The following is a 7,146-nucleotide window of genomic DNA, read 5'->3' as shown; positions in this document are numbered from 1 at the left end:
GAAAATCCGAGTGAGTTCCTTCTGCAAGGCGTCGGTTTGAAACCCGAGTAAGTTCCTTCAAGACTTATTGAATTTTCGAATTATCCTTAAGTAAAGGCATCGGTTTAAAACCCGAGTGAGTTCCTTCTCAGACTTATTGTATTTCTCTGGAAATCCATAAGTAAAGGCATCGGTTTAAAACCCAAGTGAGTTCCTTCTCAGGCTTATTGTATTTCTCCGGAAATCCTTAAGTAAAGGCATCGGTTTAAAACCCGAGTGAGTTCCTTCTCAGACTTATTGTATTTCTCCGGAAATCCTTAAGTAAAGGCATCGGTTTAAAACCCGAGTGAGTTCCTTCTCAGACTTATTGTATTTCTCCGGAAATCTTTAAGTAAAGGCATTGTTCTAAACAACTAAGACCTAGTACAACAGCGATTCAAGTGGCTAGCAAAGTTCAAGATGATGTTAATTTCTTATTTCTTCAAAAGACCAAAAGAGGCCGGTCTCAACATCAAACATAAGATTACAAGAGCTGGATACAATCTTCGGTCCAAAAAGAAAGTCATCATCGATGATCATTAAGAAGTCATACAAGATCGGCACAACTTTGCTAAGACAAACACATGAGTCAATCATTGGTATGGATTCAAGGAGAAGAAGAGGAGAAATGAGGATTACAAAAAACATTTCAGTATGTATAAAATCCTCCGCAATTTCATACTCTTTGTCCAGCTTGTCCAGGAGAAGTATGGTCTTCGACCAAACTTGCATTCAAGGCGAGCTGGTCATAATTGAATCCTTCCAAGGGAGAATAAACAGGAGAATCTTCCAGATAATGCATAATATCTGGATCAGAAGGCGGAGGATCAATCTTATTTTTGGTCCAGTCAGGAGGAGGAAGGCCCAGTTTTGTAAATACTTCAGGATGGCAAACAACACTGTAGGGAGTTGTATCAAAATGAGGATCCTTCCTTAATATTGATTCCCATACTTCGTTCTCACCATCCCGGTACGCCTGCAAGTTATAAGCATTCAGCATATCAACAAAGGGCTTACTGTGTAAATACTTGAAGACGCAGGCTCTGCGAACATTAGTTGGAAGGGATTCGGGCAAAGGAACGACAGCTTGCCTTTGGGGTAACGTTTTAGATCCTTTGGCTCCTGACTTTCCAACTCCTCGCTCCAGTTGCCGGATCTTCTCCCTGGCATCATCCAAGTCTGACTGAAGACGATCGATCACCGAATTCTTTTCTCCTGCAACCTCCCAAGCTAGTTTCCTAAGGCGAGCAATCTCATCATCTTTAGCTTCAGAGATTTCCCGAAGCTTGGAAACTTCATTGCTCAACCTATTGAGCCTAGAGGCTGCTTCCACTTGGTTGTGGAAGTTACCAGTAAGACTCCTACAAACAACTTCCGAGTTAAAAAGGAGCAGAAGAGTAATATTTAGAATCAAAAGATAATGAAGAAAGACTTACATCACCAGCGACTTCATAAAGACTTCATCTGGAAGTTTGGAAAGAACTACGCTCTCAGAAGTTATTCGAGCAGCAGTGCACCATTCCAATGATCTGTCAAACTCGTTTGACACTAATTCTGGCGAAGGATGAGAAGGATGAGCTACATCAAGAGAAGGATGAGCTGCATCACTTGTCACCCGACGGCGCTTCCTGGTGGCAAAATCCTCCAACTCCAAAGGAGAGGAGGAGGATGCCAAACAAGCACTAGAATTGGAAATAGGAGCAGCACCTACTGGGACCACACCTTCATCAGATGCCAACATAGTTGCCTCAGATGCCCGAAGAGTCTCCTTCGGGGGTTCACCAACGGTCTCTGCAGCAGGGGCGTCAATAGCGCCATCAACAATGGAGTGATCAAGATCTTCTTGGGAAAGACGAGCAATCACTTCGGGCAAAAGAGGCGTAGGGATGGCATCAATAGAAACTATGGGAATCTGACTTGAAGATTCACCAACAGCAGTCGCCTTACGCTTGGAGGATTCACTAGCTGAAACCACCTCACTGGCCCCAACCACTGCTGATGGAACGATTTTCTTACAAGATTTCACTCTGATAAAGTTCGAGTTGATCCTGGGAGCCACTATATAAACAGAAAAGCCGTATCAGTACAGATATCCAACAACGAAAGAAAAGAGGGAAAACCCTAGTTCTCTATCAGCTATGAAAAACCCGATTAACTAAACCCCAAGTACTACTACTGTGCACTTTACTCAGGGGGAAAGGGGGAAAGAGATGAGTAATCAAAAAACTCACTTGTTCAGAAGTTGATAGAGTTATTGATGGAGTACGAGGAATACGGAAGCAAGCAGGAGGATGGAATGTCGCTTTAGCAAATCTAACTTGCAGATAGTAGGATAAATGGAGGGTACCCACGAAGGCTTTAAATACCTCAGGTATTAAGATGACGGTTGAGAGCTAAAGACAACCGATGGCCCAGATCGAAATGACGCTTCGAAATCCGTAACAAGCAAGATCAACGGTCGTAGGGAGGCCACATGGAAACATGTGGAGGCGAGCACCCGATGCAGGGATACCTCCAATCGTCGCACCGCCATTGTGATAATGGATGTATTACTGATTCATTGGAAACAGTGAATGGTATACCAAAGCAAGGAAATGTTTGGACTTCGCAGATACCAGAAGGGAAACGTGTAGATTTTGCAATAAATGAAGGGGCGGGAAAGATTAATGCATCTTTCCAAAACGTATCTTCATAATATCTCTACAAGATTATTATTCGTCGAGGAATGTGAAGTTAAGTGATAAGTTTTATCATTTATATTTTATTCAAGACAAGATTTCAGCAAGAGACGAGGAAATAGTAAGGCCAACATGAAAAAGAAGTGTCTATTCATTAGCAAGGAGGTCAATCTTTAAAAAAAAAAAAAAAAAAGATAACTCCCTAAGCCTCTTCTTCATTGTTGCCCGAGGATCCTTGGCCAGGAGGACTTTTCTCAGGATCCTGAGAAGAGCCTTCCTCAAGATTAATGTTGTCAGAGTCCTCTTTAGCAGCAGCTTGTGACTCGGCTTGTGACTTTTCCTCTGGAAGTGCCGGCTCGTCAGCCAGATATGCCTCATATTGTGGGTCAGCTGGAAAAGGATCATCTTCTTCCCGAGCCCAGTCTGGGAGATCCATGCCTAATTTCCCGAAGACCTCTTTATGGCACACCTCACGAAAGGGAGCAGTATTGAAGGAAGGGATTGATGCGAGAATTCGCTCCCAAACATTATTCTGCCCCAAGCGATAAGCTTGGATGTTGTAGGCACCTAGCAGTTCGGAGAAAGGTACGCTGTTCAAGTACTTCCGAACACAATCCTTCCGAAGCTCTGGCTTGATGTGCTCGGGCTTGCTGGAAATCGCCAACTTCAAGTATTTCTCGTTCTCTATACATTTAAATTCAAGTCTGTCACCGAACAACGTGGCAGCTTCTTTTTGCTTCCTGGCCTCACGCTCGGCAGCAGCAGCACGAGCCTTTGAAGAATTAAGGGCCTCCTTGAGGGAGTTCACTTCTTCCTCGTGCTTTCTTTGCAGCTCTTCGGCAACTGCAGTAAGCCGGTCTATCTCAGAATTGGCTTTTGCCAAATTCTCTTCACAGGTCTGCAGCAAGGAGCTGTTGCGGCCAACTCGGCTCAATGCTACCATGTGTTGATAGAAGCTCAACACAGCATTCCTGGGAAGGTGGAAATTATCAGAAGAAGTCATAAGAAATTATGAAAAAAATAAGTAAGCAAGAAGACCGGTACCTTGTGGATTGACTAACAAGGGCAACGTCATCCAGGGTTTCAAATTCCTGGGCGATCGAAGGAACAAGACTGAGGGAGCTCCACTCTGCAGCTTTCTCAAGGTTCTGAGGCACCCTGTCGTTCAACTTCAGGGTCCATTGAGGGGTGAAGACCTCCTCACAATCCGCAGAATTTTTGGATTTTTTGTGGGAGGAAGCATCAACTGTATCATGCCTCCTTTTGGTTCGGGCGGAGGAGGAGACATTAGACCTCTCCACCATTGGCTTCTTCCCTTTACCCGAAGCATCAGCCACGGGCCTGATATTCCTGATACCCCTATAAGAGGGGTCGAGAGAGGGAACAGAAGCCTCTTGATCAACGGTCAAGGCTCTAGGCGATCGTTGCTCGGCTGTCACAACGGCCCTAGCAGTCTTCACTCGCAGGTTCTCGGGGTTCATTCTTGGAGGCACTACAAAGAAGAGCAAAAGTCAGAATTGAAGACGTATCACTTCAGTAAAATTAAAAGATGATGGTTAGAAGCTCACAATGAGCCAAGCCCCAGTACTGAAGAATGGAGTTATACTCCACCTCAAGTCCATGTATCTCTTGATACCATGAAATGGATTTGATCTTCCTGACGACCGCCTCGTCTTCTTTGGATAAGGGAAGGCCTCGGTTATTCTCGGAAGAAGAAGTACACCGCCTCCAGACGGTCGGGAAGTTAAGATCTGAGGGAGGCGCTTGACAGAAAAAGTATCGTTCGCGCCATCTTTTGTGGTTAGAAGGGCAAGTTCCTTTGACAAGGATGCTGCCCCTCCAGTCAAGTTCAGCCTTATTGCATTTGGACAGAAAAACCCATCCGGGAGGATGGGAGATAGAAAGAACATGAAAATGCACAAAGAGAGAAAGAGATGGCGTAATGCCAAGTTCAAAACACAAACCCAAGAAGCCGACGATGAGACGCCAGCTATTGGGAAGGAGCATCCAGGGACAAATGTCCCAATGATTCAGAACTGCGGAGAACAAAGGATTAAAAAAGGGAAAGCGAACCCCGCTTTCCAGTGCATCTATGTACAAAGAAAATTCACCCGAAAGGGTTGAATCAACCCTCTCATCAGGATGGGGAGCCCTAACCTGATAAGAGGAAGGAAAATCAAAATCTTGGATTGCTGAAAGAAGGGTTTCCTCCTTGAAAATGGAGGGAATAGAGCCAAGTCCGCCATTGGACCTTGAAGTTTGAGGCTGCTAGAAGACTCGGCAGTTACCCTAGAAGTCTTGGAAGATCCAGACTCAGGGAGGACAGAAGGAGTTTCGGTTTTTCTCTCTAAACCTTTTTGAGAAACTTCAGCAAACTCGCGCTAGAGGACAGTTAGGGTTTTGTTATCACTATCCGATTGATCGGAAGGAGGAGAAGCAAAAGCTTCATTACCACTACTATTACTAACACTGGATACCAGAGAAACCCTATTATCCACCATTACTTGTTTCAAGTAAGGTAAAAAAAAAGACCAGTAAACTTACTGATTCAGTGAGGCAAAAGCTTGAGAGCAGGAAGGCGCGAAGCAGACGACAAAGGTTCAAATTCCGGACAGGAAGAATGAAACCTACGAAGACAACGAACCGCTTTTAAAAGCACCCGCACGAGTGTTCGGGAATCTGAACGATCGAGATTGATTCAAAATCAACGATCGAGATTAGAAGATGTTTTGAAAGTTTGAACTCACGAATCCGAAACAGGAGTTCGGAAACCGTTGCTTAGATTACGTGAGCCACGATAGATCAACTGCAAGGAGACACGTGGCCTTACTCTCACAACGCTCGAGGAAAAGTGACCATCGCATTAAATGTGATATGACATTTAATGGAAAACGCAGAGACTATTGCCTGACGAAGAACCCAGTTAAAAACCAAGCCCTCGGGATCGACCGAACGCTTGGTCTGGGGGGCTCGTGATATGGAGAAAATATGATCGAACCGGGTTCATACCTGGTTCGACCCTCGACCCCGGTCGAGACAGAGGGAATCGACTCGCTCCCGAGCGAACCGGATCCAGAAGATGACTTGCTGAGGAAGAAAACTTATTCAGCTACAAGCACGCCCTAATTCAACTTATGAATTAGGTTAATTACCCTAATGATGGCAGACTCAAATTGACAGCTGCGGCTAATCATTATCGAAGGGATAATCATCGCATAACCTAAAGGTTATCTCAGGAGTCCTCTACTAGTCCAAACTAGTAGAAGTCTATCGCTCAACGGATCTAACTGTTAAGATCCAACGACTACCCGAAGAAGGCTCAAGTGCATCCAACGAAGGAGATTCGAAGGTACACTCTATATAAACCTCACTGCCATACTAGGTGGAGAGGGGGACGAAGACTGAGACTGAGACTCAGATTCAGATTCAGATACATACTGGTAGACGTAAACTATCAGAGGTTTACGATCTAGATCACCTTTCTAGTTCTTTATTCCTTAGCTCTGTGCTTCTAGCAGAGCCGTTTGTGATTAAGTTCATCAACTGACTTAGCCTTCGGAGGTGGACTCCCGACCCCCGCGGTCGGGCCACATCTGACGCTTTAGTTTTGCAGGTCATCACGAGGAGATCTAAGGGCTGAGCAGATTTTGGACGCATCAAAAGTAAAGTTTTTATTATTTATTTATTCCTTCTTTCCACTTTCCCTCTTCACATATTACTATTGTTATTTTTATTTCTTTTTTTTTCTCCACACATTCTTTCTCTCTCCCTTAGAATTTCTAACGGATTTTGCTCTTTCTTTATTTGTTTTCTTTTTCTATTTTACTCTTTTGTTATTATTATTATTACTAGTATTATTATTATGCATTATTATTTTATTTCTTTGTTTGTAAATTATTCTCCTTCTCCTATAAATATTACTTCCCCTCTTAGGTCTAGTTTACACTTTGTTTTCTCTTTAGTTTATCTTTAGTCTTGCATTTTCTATTCTCTTTAACTTGCTCTAGGTTTTCTCTAGTTCTTTGATTAATTTGTGGGTTCTAATTCTAGATTGAATGTTTTGCAAGGAAGATTGAAGATTGAAGTTGTGTAATTTGTTTGATGCAAGTCTATTTCCTTTATTTTTATCAATGCAATTTCAAGTTCAAGTTTGAGGAATTGCTTTCTCTCTGGGTCTAGCAATTGCAAATCTATATTATTCTAGATCTGGTTGTTAGCGTTGGTTGAGATTTGAATAGTTTGTTCATGTTTTTTTTGGAGATTCAAAGATGCAAGTAAGTAACATTTTTCAATAATTTTCTCTCCCCCCTCCATTCCTGCTTCTATCTACCCCTCCATATTCTTAATTTAGGATTTAATTTCAGCATTTATTTATTGTTCTCCTTTCCCCTGGGTCCTTGATCAAAGATGCCTACAGTCGTGCCTCTCTTTGGTTAAGGTTTCCCCTTTT

This window comes from Hakea prostrata, chromosome 6, assembly GCF_041222555.1.
Source record: "Hakea prostrata isolate BN-2017 chromosome 6, UWA_Hpros_2, whole genome shotgun sequence".
Taxonomy (NCBI): Eukaryota; Viridiplantae; Streptophyta; class Magnoliopsida; order Proteales; family Proteaceae; genus Hakea; species Hakea prostrata.
The sequence above is the reverse complement of the archived record's forward strand: the minus strand, read 5'-3'. Positions refer to the sequence as shown.